Below are 15927 nucleotides of genomic sequence, written 5' to 3'. Positions count from 1 at the left end.
TATAAATATAAATAGTAGTTTTTGAAAAAATAAAAAAACAAACCACATGAGCCCTCAAGAATGGCAAGGCTAAAACAGAAACAAGAATCTGGCAGAATAGTTATATCTATTATCTATATAAATTTCATCCTGCTGTATAATACTTAAGTTCCCTTCATTGGAGGGATAAGCATTAAGCTGCCCCACCTTTTCCATTTCCCCATTCTGACTGATAGGATTTTAAACACACACGAGTGGTGATTTTTCTCTTTTTTTACAATGTTAGATTGCATCTTATAGAAACTTATTGTAACACCAATGGATAACTTCCCTCATATTTAGGGTCATTTATTTTCAGAATTGAGGTTAGTTGAGATTAAAATTAAAAAGTTGAATAAAATATTATTAGAATATATTTTTTAATATTATTTTTATTTTAAAATTTGAAAAAATTAAATTATTTATTTTATTTTATAAAAAAATTTAAAAAAATTATAATGATGAGATAAAAAATTTTTAAAATTTTAAGTTTTACTTTTGAAAACAAACGAGCCTTTTTTGGGCCATAGTTAGTACTACTACAGCATCATATTTAATATTTTGGGCCAACGTTCTTAATTTCCTTTGATGTGATAAATCCCCAATGCTCCCACGTCAAGAAATCTCAAAAGTCTAAAGCTCATACAAGAAATTCAATAGAACAATCTTAATGGCCGGTGTTTGATTTTGACGTTCGGCGTGGAGGGATCGAAATATGTTGGAACTAGGCCTGCACATTGGCCCGCCCAACATTTTTTTACCCGACCCGAATCACTACAAAATTCCGGCCCGATCTGAACCTTTCGGGGCGGGTAAAATGTTCGGATTTCTCTCTCTCTCTCTCTGTGTGTGTGCGCGCGCGCCTGCAACATGCCACAGTGGTGGAGACTCACAACGTCATAGCCTTGCAAATTAGTTTATTCATGATTCAAGCCTCTAGTGTACTCTGTCATCATAACCAATATAGACAATAAACGTGGGGGACAAAGTTACGAAAGCTTGGTGAAAAAAAAAAAGAAGAAAAATAGCACTCAATAATGGAGCCTGCAAAGACAGTAAATGAGGAGCAGTGTTCTGTGCTGTAACTTTCGCAGAAGCTGTTCCTATCGAGTCCCAGATTGAAAAAATAAAATTACGGACGATGGTTTAAGTCTCAATGTAACGCTCCGTATTTTAATATATTTTTATTAAAAAATTATTTTTATTTATTTAAAAAATTTATTCTCTTATTTTAAAATTGTTAGATTTTTAGTAGGTTTATTTATGATTTTTAATTTTGTGAAAATTATATTTTGAAGTGCTTTCTTATTATTAATTATTATTATACGTTTAGAATCTCTTTATTCTAAATTAATTACTGTGAGATTTAATTATTTTAATTTTACTTTACCATTACGTTTAAATTATTTTATTTAACTTGCTGTTTTAAAATCGTTTCTGTTGGATCATTTTTGTGACCCGAGATGTGAGGATTGGACCTCATTTCTTTTCCTACATTTTCTCTTTCTTCTTTTCTTTTTCTTCATTTTTCTTTTTCTTCTTTCTTTTCTTTCTTTTCTTTTTCTTTTCCTGGTTCTTCCCTTCCGGCGCGCGCACTCCCTCCCTCTCTCTTCTCGTGCATCGCCCCTCTCCCCCAACCCGCCGCCGTGCGCCGGTGGTGGTCGACACCGCTCAGCTCCCCAGCTTCCCCAGCCACCGGCAACGCTACCCCTCCGATCTCAACTCCATTCGCGCCGCCGTTAGCCACCACGAGCCTCTCCAAGTCGCGGCACTCTTTCCTCTGCTGCGCCGCCGTCGCCCCACCATTGGCCACCATCTTCTCACCACATCATCCTCGACCTCCTAGCAACCCATTGGACCCAACCCCAGCTCTGATCCGTCACCGGTGAAGCACTTCCAACCCCATTTCCGATTTGGGTGTTTTTGGTCTTCTACCGCCGCCCATGCCACCCACGGCCAACCTTCACCACCACTAACTTCACCGACATCCCTAGGCCCTACCCTATCATTCTTGGGTCTTCGTTTGTCTCCGTTGAAAAGTGAGTATTTGAGACACACGGCCACAGTGCTTTTTGCACTGTTACGTTGCTCAAAAGTTACTTCTTGCAGCTTCGTGATTCTTCGGAAATTACTATATAGCACTGTAAGTATTTCTCCAAAGAACTTTCGTGATTTAAATGTATTTTTGCACTAACTCATTTCACTGTATTTGGTTGAACATGCCGGACTGAGTTCGAGGAATACGGGGGTAGGATGGATTGGTGATTGGAGTTGTTTGTGTGATTGATTGAGTTGGTAATTGTTGGTTTGGATATTGTGTTGTTCATGTATATTGCATTTTGCACGCATGATCATGTTTGTAAAGAAAACTGGGTTTTCGTGTATTGCATTTATGTTCATGTGTTTATGAAAACTGGGTTTTCATGTGAGAATGGATTTTGGGTGCGTGTGTATCATGACCCCAAGCCGAGATGGAGCATTATCTCGGTGGAGCTCCTCTAGTTACTCGGGAGCGGAATATACTGAGTAACGTCCCCTGGATTGTCGCTGGGCGACAATGGGATCGGACGAGATGGTCTCGTGCCAACTCCGTGGTCCTTCTGCTGGCGGGGACTAGAGGATGTCTGGCCATGAACACGCTGGGCGCGGAACTGGGCATCGCTACGAAACCAGGGTGTGCAGATGACCCATAGGGGAGATCATTGTGCATACGTTAAAAATGGACTATTTTCTGGGAAAATAGTTTGTGTTGGATTTTGTGTAAACCATTTTTTGGGAAAATGTTTTACGGATTATTTTTGGGCCAATTGGGATTTTGGCGTGTGTTGGAAAATATTCACTTTCGGAGAAAATGATGTTTTGAGAATAATGCATATTTTATCATATGCATACATGTTGGTTGCATTAAATGCATTTTATTCATGAGGATTGTTTGGTTTATACTTACCTACGGTACCGTTTTATGGTAACGCAGATTTTGATGCAGATGAAGATGAGGGTGAGCCTGAGGAGTCAGCTCTGCCCGAGGAGTGATTTGAGATCACTCATTTGTTATTTGGGACATGTGTTAAACCTTATTTTGGGATGACTGTATAACTATTTAAACCCTTTTATTGATGTTTAGATTGTATTTAAATTCTAGTACATAGTTGGCTAATCCGCTACATTGTTTTTGTATACCGTTGCATGTACACACACACTTGGCACTTTCGTTGGGATGCGTGACCGTATTGTCATTATCCTGGCGTCTCAATTCTTGTGTTCCCTTACATGGGGGTCAGGGGCGCCACATACAGGTATTTGAAAAATCCAAAAGTGGAAGGAATGGCGGAAAATGCGTTACGCAAAATCGAAAAGAGAGGAGGTGAAGGTGTACTTCTGAGAAAATACTGTACCGAATTTCATAGAGGAAGCGGAAGAGGGAGAGTGATCGACTTACTCAGTTTCTGAGATCTGGTCCTCCAATACCTTCGCTATTGTCCCTGTGCACAACATCATGACCAACACCATAGCGGAAGGATGCCTCAACCATGTAACTTTGGCAATAAGAGTGTAGCGGGAGGATGCCTCGACTGTGTGACTCTGGCGGTATGAGTGTAGTGAAAGGATACATCCACCGCGTTACATTGGCAATGAGAATGTCGCTAGACAATGTTTTGATCACGTAGCTTTGGCGAAAAAAGTGTAGCAGGAGGATACCTCAACTACGTAACTTTGGCAATGAGAGTGTAGCATGAGGATGCCTCGACTGCATAACTCCAGCGATAAGATTGTAGCAGGAGGATGCCTAAACCGTGTAACTCTAGTGTTGAGAGTGTAGTGGGAGGATGTCTCAACCGCGTGACTCTAGTGTTGAGAGTGTAGCAGGAGAATGCCTTAACCACGTCACTCTGGCGATGAGAGTGTTGCAGGAGATGCCTCGACCATGTAACTCTAGCAATGAGAGTGTAGCGGGAGGATACCTCGACGGTGTGACTCTGGTGATAAGAGTGTAGCTAGAGGATGCCTCAGATGAGAGTGTAGCTGGAGAATGCCTCGACCGCGTAACTTTGGTGTTGAGAGTGTAGCAGGAGGATGCCTCGACCGCATAAGTCTAGTGATAAGAGTGTAACGTGAGGATGCCTTGACGGTGTAACTCTGACGATGAGAGTGTAGCAGGAGGACGCATCAACCGCATAACTCTGGTGATGAGAGTGTATTGGGAGGATGCCTTGACTGCATAACTCTCACGATAAGAGTGTAACGGGGGGATGCCTTGACTATGTGACTCTGGCTATAATAGTGTAGCGAGAGGATGTCTTAACTGCGCCACTAGGGCAATGAGAGTGTAGCGGGATGATTCTTGGACAGCGTCACTCTGGTGATCAAAGTGTATCGAGAGGATGCCTCGACCGCGTGACTCAGGCATTAAGAGTGTAGCGAGAAGATACCTCAACCGCATAACTCTCACGATAGGAATGTAGCGGGAGGATGCTTTGATCGCGTCACTCTGGCGATCAAAGTGTAGTAGGAGGATGCCTTGACCTAGTAACTCTGGCAATCAGAGGGTAGTGGGAGGATGTCTTGACTGCGTAACTTTGGAGATTAGAGTGTAGCGAGAGGATGCCTCGACCGCGTAACTCTGGCAATCGGAGTGTAGTGAGAGGATGCATCAACCATGTAACTTTGGTATGAGACTGTATGATATGAACCTTGGCAATGAGATTGTAGCGGGAGGATGTCTCGACCACATAACTCTAGCGATGAGATTATAACGGGAGGATGCCTCCACGGCTTGACTCTAGTGCTAAGAGTGTAGCAAGAGGATGTCTCGGATGAGAGTGTAACGGGAGGATGCCTCGACCATGTAACTCTGGTCATGGGAGTGTAGCAGGTGGATGCCTCGACTGCATAACTCTTGCCAAGAGAGAGTAGTAGGAGGATGCCTCGACCACGTAACTCTGGCAATGAGTGTGTAGCGGGAGGATGTCTCGACCGCGTAACACTCGCGATAAGAATGTAGCGGGAGGATGCCTTGACCACTCTAGGATAGGATCTAATTGGGAAAGAATCTCGTATACGAGACATTTATCAACGTTTAAGTATCAAAAGGAATGATATTATACCTGTGGTAGGGATATTCGGAACCGATGGAAATTGGTAAGACAACTATTTTAAACAATATTTATAACCAGATTTCTTCTTAATTTGAAGGAAGTTGTTTCTTGAGAAATATTAGAGAAACTTTAAAACAAGCAGGAAGTCTGATTCAGCTACAAAATACACTTATTTCTGAGATCTTAGGAACAAGATTGGATATTAATGATGTTGATAGAGAAGTTGGTGTAATTTGGCACAGACTTCTATCTAAACAGATTTTACTAATTCTTGATGATGTGAATGACATGGTCTAACTAGAAAAATTAGCAGAAAATCGTGCTTGGTTTGGCTTAGGAAGTAGAGTCATCACAACAACAAGAGATCAAAAAATACTAGATAACTCTAAAGTTGATTCAAAATATGAGGTGATGACTTTGGATGACAATGAAGCTCTTCAGATGTTTAGCTTGTATGATTTTGTGGAGAAAGAACCGTTGAAGGATTATGTGGACCTTTCGAAACAAGTAACAAAATATGTTCAAGGTCTTCCACTAGTTTTAACAATACTAGGTTCGGATCTAAAAGGTCAAAGTATATATCAATGAAAAAGCGCATTGGATAAGCATGAAAACATTCTCAACCGAAATATTCAGAGAGTTCTTCAAATAAGTTATGATAGTTTGGAAGATAGTGAGAAAGACATGTTCCTTGATATTGCATTTTTCTTTCAAGGAGAACCTTTGGCTAAGGTCATAGAAATATTTGATAGTTGCGGTTTTTCTCCAATTGATGGTATCCAGAGGCGGTTATAGACAAGTGTCTGATTACTATTAATTACAAATGTATTTGGATGCATGACTTGCTACAAGATATGGGTCAAGAAATTATTCGACAAAAATCATTCAAAGAACCTAGCAAATGCAACAGATTGTGGTTTCATGAGGATCTTCATCAAGTGTTCGAAGAAGATATGGTAAGAGTTACAAAAGAATTTCTCGGGTTTTAAAATAGTGTTTAATATTAGTTGATAAGTATAGAGTACTATTTTTCCTAAAATATCTTAAGCAACTTCATGCACTTACATAAGGGGCCAAAAAAAATTTGAAGGCATACTAGTAGATTTACCTGAAGGCGATGAGGAGATAAGCTTGCATCCGGAAGCATTTTGACATATGAAAAGACTCTAATCGTAATGCACATTTTTCTTGTGCACCCAATTATCTTTCCGACAAATGAAGAGTACTAGATTGGTCTAAATATTCTTCACTGTCATTGCCATGTAATTTTCAAGGGAAGAATCTCATTGTCTTTAGAATGCATGATAGCATCATCAAGGAATTAGGGGACGGATACAAGCCCAAGGTACGTACAATTATAATCATCAATAATATTATTTTTCTTTAAATTATTTAGTAAACTCCATTCAAATTTTTTTCTTTTCTTTTACAGAATTTGACAACCATGACTTTTGAGTTTTGTAGTTGCTTAACAAAAAATCTAGATCTTTCAAGCACTTCTAATTTGAAGAAATTGATTGTCAAATCTTATCACAGACTAGTGAAGGTGCATGATTCCGTTGGATCCCTAGAAAACCTTTCTAATCTGAGTTTTGAGGGATGCTCTAAACTTCGAATTTTTTCTAGAAGGCTCAAGTTGAGATCTTTATGCGAGCTTAATCTTGGGAATTGCTCAAGCCTCCATGATCTTCCTGAAATCGAGTGTAAAATGGAATCTTTAAGGGCATTGATTCTAGTTGGCACTGTAGTAGAAGAAATACCTTTATCCATCAGGAACCTCGTTGGACTTGAGGAATTAAATCTATGGTACTGCAAAAACCTTATGCCTCTCCTAATTGCTTTGATCTAGTTGCAACATTTACACTAGTTTTGTATTGGCGGTTGTACAAATATTGTAAAGAAGATGAGGGAAGATGGGCAATCCCTTGATCTGCCAAATGATTCTACAACAATGGAAGACGAGATATCAAATTCAAGCAATGGGAGCATTGCATTACAAGTACCAAATCTTCAAATTAGTTGTTCCCATTCAGAATCAAATTTCTTCCACTATATAGTTTTTTTACCATGTTTAATTCATCCACCAGTTTGCTTCGCTTAGATCTATCGCAGAAGGAAATTGTTAGCCTTCCTAAGAACATCGAAGGATTCGTTAAACTAACTAATCTTGACTTGAGATTTTGTCGTAAAATTGAAGAAATACCAGAGCTTCCACCAAATATAAGAGATGTGAATGTTATGGGAGGCAAGTCACTAGAAAAATTTGGAGAAGTATAAAAAATATTAGAATTCAATGAAAGCCACATCAGATCGCTTGGAATAATTGAATTGAACAGCTGCGACAAAATGCATGTGAATATATGGAATGATATGGTGCAAAATCCTTTATTGTGGAAGGTATGTATGTGTGATCTCATTTTTAATAGCATGCATGACTCAAACTGAATTCATGATGATGATGATGATGATAATGGTACTGATTTAGCAGGTAGTGTATGAATATGATGCTACTTTGTTTTTGAAAAATCATATTCTAGACTGGTTAATTTATGTTTATGAGTTTTTGAAAGATAATGAAATGGTGAAGGGGCCTAATGATGATGTCGGACCGAGGAAAAAAGAAGAGTCAGTAATAGATATGAAGGGGCAGCACTATTTGAAGGAGATAAGCGGAATTGTATTATATGTCACAATATTTTTTAAAGATTCTTGGATAACCACTTCAGGTTGGGAGAGTGATATTAGTGATGTTAATATATTCAGTAAAAGCTCAAATCATGTATGTTGTATTCAAGAAGGGGTACAATTGGTTAATATAGATTGGTACAATGGGGAAACTTGGATTGGATAACTTGTATGAGTGGGGTACTCCAATTTACAATCTTTTGACCTCACGGTTTTGGACAATTTGTAAGTTCATTTTTATCCCAATCATCGTTATGGATGGTGTCATTTTATGAAAGTTATAGAGCCAAAGTGGTGTACAAGACTGAAAGGAGAGGAAAAACTCATGATCAACAGAAATTCAATTAATGATAATCCCAAGTAAGTAAGTCGCCTTGTTCGTACTGTGTTTTGGTTGGGATATCTTTCATGTGTGTTTTTGGGAAGAATAATTTTATTGGAAAGTCTTTACATCACATACCATTCGCATGACATAATTTGATTTATAAGATCAAATTTTAATTTTGTTCCTTCTCTCTGCGTATTATTTTTTTCCGTTACTTTCTAAGACCAAAAAAAAGTTATTATATCTCAAGATAGTCTGTAAAACATACAATTTACATCACTTAAATGGTAAGATTTAATTTGTAATGTTCAAAATTTAAAATTTATGTTTTGATGGTGTGCTCTCTGCATCGATTTGATAATAGAAACTTTCAAAAAGTAAAAAAGGCACAACAATATGAGCTTTATGAAAAATTAAAATTTGATCTTATAAATCAAATTATGTTATGTGAATGGTGATGTAAAGACTTTCAAATAAAATTATTCTTCCCAAAAACACACATGAAAGATATCCCAACCAAAACACAGTATGAACAGGGCCACTTATTTACTTGGGATTATCATTAATTGAATTTCTGTTGATCTAGAGTTTTTGCTCTCCTTTAATTCTTGTATACCACTTTGGCTCTGTAACTTTCATAAAATGGCACTATCCCATAATGATGATTGAGATACTTCAGGTGAAAATATTGTAAATTGTAGGGGTGCTACCCGCCCCCTACGGGGCAGGGGCACCCCTTCCCCGCACCCTACCCTGCATGGGGCAAGGGGTGGGGCTTTCACCCCCATCCCCCGCCCCAGGGATGCTGGGGAGGGGTGCGGGGCGGATTCCCAATCCGCCCCGCCTATTTTCACTTAAAAAAAAGTACTACATTTATTTTATTTAAAAATTATTTACAAGTGTAAAAGAAATTAAAAATACATTTTTAGATCTAAATTATAAATTTAAATTTTGAAAATATGACTATAATTTAAAAACTATGTAATTTTTAAATTTGCTAGCGCATATTTTGTATAAATTATAGTGTATTAGTTTTTAAACTATGTATTTTTAAATTTGCCAATACATATTTTGTGAACAAGTATAATAAATTGTAATATATATTTATATATACACAATTTGTAAAATATAAATATATATTTATGTTTATATATGTATATAATATATATATATATATATATATATATATGTAAAAATGGGGGCGGGGCGGGGGAAATGCGGGACGGGGTTGGGCCCTCCCCGTCATCTGCCCTCGCTAGGAGCCCTAGATGCAGGGCAGGGGGCCCTACCCCCGCATGCACGGAGTGGGGTTGCCTGCTGCCCACCACTAGTAAATTGGTGTACCCCACCCATACAAGATATCAAGTCCAATTTTCCCCTTTGTACCAATCCATATTAATCAATTGTACCCCTTCTTGAATACAACATACACGATTTGATCTGTTATTGGATATCTTAACATCACCAATATCACTCCCCCAACCTGAAATGGTTATCCAAGAATCTTTAAAAAATATTACAACATGTAAATTTCGCTTATCTCCTCCAAATAGTGTAGCCCTCCCATATCTATTACCCACTCTTCTTTTTTCCTCGATCCGACATCATCATTAGGCTTCTTCACCATTTCATTATCTTTTAAAAACTCATAAACATAACTTAACCAGTCTGGATTATGATTTTTTGAAAACAAAGTAGCATCATATTCATACACTCCCAGTTAAATCAGTACTCATCATCATCATCATCAATTCAATTTGAGTCATGCATGCTATTAAAAATGAGATCACACATACATACCTTCCGCAATAAAGGATTTTGCACTTTATCATTCCACATATTCACATGCATTTTGTTGCAGCCTTTCAATTCAATTATTCCAAGTGATCTGATGTGGCTTCCATTGAATTCCAATATTTTTTATATTTCTCCGAATCTTTCTAGTGACTTGCATCCCATAAAATTCCCATCTCTTATATTTGGTAGAAGCTCTGGTATTTCTTCAAGTTTACGACAAAAGATAAAGTGAAGATCAGTTAGTTTAATGAATCATTTGATGCTCATGGAAAGGCTAACAATTTCAGTCTGAGATTGATCTAAAAGATGCAAACTAGCCGAGGAATTAAACATGGTACATAAACTATAAGTGGAAAGAAATTTGATTCTTAATGGAAACAATTATTTGAAGATTCGATACTTGTAATGTAGTGCTCCCATTGCTTTAATTTGATATCTCGTCTTCCATTGTTGTAGAATCATTGGGCAGATCAAGGGATTGCCAATCATCCCTCATCTTCTTTTCAATATTTGTACAACCACCAATACAAAGCTGGTGTAAATGTTGCAACTAGATCAAAGCAATTGGGAGACGTATATGGTTTTTGCAGTACCATAGGTTTAATTCCTCAAGTCCAATGAGGTTCACGATGGATAAAGGTAGTTATTCTTCTGTAGTGCCAACTAGAACCAATGTCCTTAAAGATTATATTTTTACACTCGATTTCAGGAACATCATGGAGGCTTAAGCAATTCCCAAGATTAAGCACACATAAAGATCTCAACTTGAGGCTTCTTGAAAAAATTCAGATTTTAGAGCATCCCTCAAAACTCAGCTAAGAAAGGTTTTCTAGGGATCCAACAGAATCATGCACCTTAACTTGTCTATGAGAAGATTTGACAGTCAATTTCTTCAAATTAGAAGTGCTTTAAAGATCCATAATTTCTATTAAGTGACTACAAAACTCGAAAGCCATGGTTGTCAAATTTTGTAAAAGAAAAAAAAAATTATTGATGATTATAATTGTACATACCTTGGTCTAGAATCTGTCCCCTAATTCATTGATGATGCTATCTTGCATTCTAAAGACAATGAGACTCTTCCCTTTGAAAATTATGCAGCAATGACTGTGAAGAATATTTAGACCAATCTAGTACTCTTAATTTGTCCGAGATATAATTGGGTGCACAAGAAAAATATGCATTACGATTTATAAAGACTCTAAGTCTTTTCATACGTCGAAATGCTTCTGAATGCAAGCTTATATCCTCATCGCCTTCAAGTAAATATACTAGTATTCCTTTAATTTTGTTTGGCCCTTTATATAACTCCATGAAGTTGCTTAAGATATTTTACGAAAACTAGTATTCTCTGCTTTTTTTTTTTTTTTCAAGAGTTAAGGCCACATGTTCAAGAGTGACCCCTTCTCAAATTTATTAATAATAAAAACCCTCACTTGTGGCGGAGGAATACCATGATAACAAAACAAGCATATCGGAAAAAAAATACATAATAAGCAATATGCCACAAAAACACCCAAAACTCCCCAAAATAAAACTAAAAAACCAACAATGATATAAAAGCCCAACGACTCAAAGACCTCTCAGATAAGGTAATGACAATTTATCCGTGCGAAGCAATCCTTTCAAATACTTTGGAACTCTCAACAACTAGTATTCTGTGCTTATCAATTAATATTACACACTATTTTAAAGCCAGAGAACTTATATCTTCTTCGAACACTTGATGAACATCCTCATGAAACCACAATCTGTTGCATTTGCTGCATTCTTTGGATGATTTTTCTCCAACAATTTCTCGACCCATATCTTGTACGTAGCAAGTCATGCATCCAAATACATTTATAATTAATAGTAATTAGACACTTGTCTATAAGCTTCTGGATACTTGAATTGGAAAAACACTACAACTATCAAATATTTCCATGACCTTAGCCAAATGTACTCCTTGGAAGAAAAATGTAATATCAAGGAACATGTCTTTCTCACTATCTTCCAAACTATCATAACTTATTAGAAGTGCTCTCTGAATATTTCGGTTGGAAATGTTTTTATACTTATCCAATGCGCTTTTCCATTGATGTATACTTTGACCTTTTAGATCCGAACTTAGTACTATAAAAGCTAGTTGAAGACCTTGAACATATTTTGTTACTTGTTTCGAAAGGTCAACGTAATCCTTCAACGGTTCTTTTTCCTCGACAACATACAAGCTAAACATCTGAAGAGCTTCATTGTCATCCAAAGTCCTCCCTCATATTTTGAATCAACTTTAGAGTTATCTAGTATATGTTGATCTCTTGTTGTTATGATGACTCTACTTCTGAAACCAAACCAAGCTCGATTTCCAGCTAATTTTCTAGTTGGACCATGTCATAAATATCATCAAGAATTAGTAGACTCTTTTTAGATTGAAGTCTATGCCAAATTACACCGACTCCTCTATCAACATCATTAATATCCAATTTTCTTCCTAAGATCTCGGAAAGAAGTGTATTTTGCAGCTGAATCAGACCTTCCGCTTGTTTTGAAGTTTCTCTAATATTTCACAAGAAACAACTTCCTTCAAATTGAGAAGAACTTTGGTTATAAATATCGTTTGAAATAGTTGTCTTACCAATTTCCACTGGTTCCGAATATCCCTACCACAAGTATAATATCATTCCTTTCGATACTTAAACGCTGCTAAATGTCTCGTATACGAGATTCTATCCCGATTGGATGCTTGGCAACGCTTAAAGATGTTCGGTTTACTATTTTTGGGTTCACCCACAGAATGATAATTTTGATAAATTCTGACTCATCATCTATCAATAAAAAACAGAAAAAAATTTAAAGAGTTAGACAATTCACAAATAAATGACATATGAATATGATTTGAGTGTATATTATGTTTCCTTCCTTAAATTTGAATATTTTCATATTAGAGTGTGCATTTGTCGTGACCTTGTGCCATTGTCAGACTTACATTTTCATTCTTTTGTATGTATTTAATTAGAGCATATTTTTTAACTAATTTTAATATTAAATCTGAAACGTATAATTTAAGAGTATTTGTGAGTCTTTATATCGAGAAACAAATTGAAACTAAACACCACTACTTATTTAAAGCTGTTTTTTTTTTTTCCTTGTCATTAGTCCAAATCTTATTCTTTATATGACCCAAATAATAAGCAATTCCCACCTTTTTCTTAATTATTTTTTTCCAACTCTCATTGAACAGTTAATTGATGGACGAAATTCCATATATATATATATATATATATATATATATAGTACTGATCTATTCCTTTGCTTTTGCTTGCTATTCATTGAAAGACGTCACAAAGGGAAAAAAGAAAGAAAAATATGTATTTTTATTTATTTATTTCATGTTCGTTTATTTCTTCAATAAACTTTATGTGAAAGTAATGTACTGGTAGTGGTAGTAGATATTAAATCCCCAGAAAGGATTTGTAAATTAATTTTTTTATGTTTTGCATAAAGGTCAATTCCAAAAATAATAATAAACATAAAATATTTATCCTTTTCTATGGTATTTCATCTTTACTAATTTTCCCGATGCCAGATTCTGGATTTGTTGCAATTTAATTGCCCCATGACAAATATCTCAATAGCATCATAAAAAATTTGAGTCTTTTCATCTTCACAAATACTTTGGGACTCAAGCTTATCATGTCATGACCACGACACTCATGTAGATCCACTTTTATCCCCTCAACATTGTCTGTTCCCTGATGAGACAATTCGTAAGTGTGCCAGTAAAATCAGATCATTAAAGTCTTTGTTTATAAGCAGTTAATAAAATTATAATATCAAAACTATAATATCCATTATTATCCAAAAGTATTTAATCACCTTCAAAATGTGTCTTTTTTCAAATTTACTTGCATTATTAACTATTCATTCATATAAGACAAGAGAATATACTCATTCTTTTCTTTGGAAAGGGATCATTATGTATATTTAAAGACGTTGGACGAAGGACATTTAAGTATGATGATTTAAATATATTACTTTAAGTTGGAAATATAAAAAAATGATCACATTATCTATCAATACATTTATGATTTAAATTTTTTAATATGCAGTTCTTTGATTTTTGTTATTAAAGAAATTCAATACTTTTCATTTAAGTTTCACTAGTAGGTAGTGTTCAATTAAAAGAGCATTTAGTGTAAGAACTAACTGCATTTTCTTCATTACGTAGCGAACCTTTTCATAAAACCATAATCTACTATGTGCGCCCAGTTGTTTGCATGATTCCTTTTAGAAAGTCTATGTCTTGTAGCAAGTCGTGCATCCACATTGTATTGTAAATAGTAATTGTAATGAGACGTTTATCTTTAAGCCTTTTGATACCATAGTCTGGAGAGAAACCACAATTGTCTAATATTTTAACGACATGACCTAGGCATTGTCCATTGAAAAAGAAAAGGCAATATCGAGAAAAATCTCCTTCTCGATATCATCCAATCCATCATAATTTATATAGAGTACTTCTTGAATATTTTTGCTAGGAATTCTTTTATGCTTATCCAATGTACTTCTCCATTGATTTATACTCTGACCTCTAAATTTGAGCCTAGCATTGTTAAAGCTAGTGGAAGGCCCTCAACATATTGTGTTACTTGCTTAGAAAGTTCCACATAATCTTCAATAGGTTTATCTTCCTCAAAAGCATGCCAACTAAAGAGCTCAAGAGCTTCATTTTGGTCCAATCTCTTTACTTCATATTTAGAATCAACTTTAGAGATATTTAATAAATGTCAATCTCTTGTTGTTATGATGATTCTTCTTCTTGAACCAAAAAAATCATGAGCTCCAGCTAATGTTTATTGTTGGACCAAGTCATCTACCTCATCAAGAATTAGGTAATCACATTAATGCCTCTGTCAATATCACAAACATCCAAACTTATTCCCAAGATCTCATAAAGAAGTGCATTTTGTAGCTGAACCAAACCTCCTACTTGTTTTGAAGTTTCTCTAATTTATGAGAGAACTTCCTTCAAATTTATGAGAAATTATGTTATAGAGCTATTTTGAAATAGTTGTCTTACCAATTCCACAAGTTCCGAATAACCCTACCATACATATAATATCATTCCTTCCCATGCTTAAATGCTGATAAATGTCTCGTACATGAGACTCTATTCCAACTGGATACTTAGCAACATTAAAAACTGTATGATTTATCATTATTGAGTCCACCCATTTGATTATGTCCTGAACAAACTCTGATTCATTCCTATCAATACAAAAGACGACAAATGTAAAGAGTTATGACTTTTCACTCCAATACACACATAAAGATAATTTAATTACAATATTGTTTTTTCCTCTCTTTTCTTCTCCATGACAAAATGACAGTATTAGATTACCATGTCAAAGGTAGCCTTTCTTCTTCCAGAATCTTCCTCGTGCTCTTTTCAGAGTGACATTTTTCATTCTTTATATGAATTATTCAACATTTTAACTACTTTTTTGTTCCATTCTCAAATTTGTCCCTCCCTTAATTCTGAAACTAATTATAACTAAGAGTGTTTTTTAGTCTTTATCTCTAAACAAATTGATGCTTAAAAGCCTTTGCTTATTCTTTATAGAATCCAAAAATAAACAATTTCCATATTTTTTTTCTTAATTATACATGGACAAAATGAAAACAAAAAACACAGAGAAGATTTTGATTTATATTTTTTCATGTTCTTCTATTTTGTTTCTCCTATAAACTTCATTTGAAATTAATGTGGTAGTACTGAAGAAGTTCATGGGTCTAACTGATTTCATAAAACCGGTTCTAATTGCTTATAAGCATGCGCAAGACCTTATCCATAGGCAATATGAGATTTATTCCTGAACACCCTCACTCACGTGTAGGCCAGTATTTTTTTCTAGTCCTTGTCCTGGGGTGAGTAGTGTAGGCCCCCATTTGTCCTATGGCAGGCTCTGATACCATGAAGAAATTCATGGGCCTAACTCATCACATAAAACCGGTTCTACAAGA

This window comes from Juglans regia, chromosome 6 (genome assembly GCF_001411555.2).
Source record: "Juglans regia cultivar Chandler chromosome 6, Walnut 2.0, whole genome shotgun sequence".
NCBI classification, from domain to species: Eukaryota; Viridiplantae; Streptophyta; class Magnoliopsida; order Fagales; family Juglandaceae; genus Juglans; species Juglans regia.
This window is presented reverse-complemented; position numbering follows the sequence as displayed.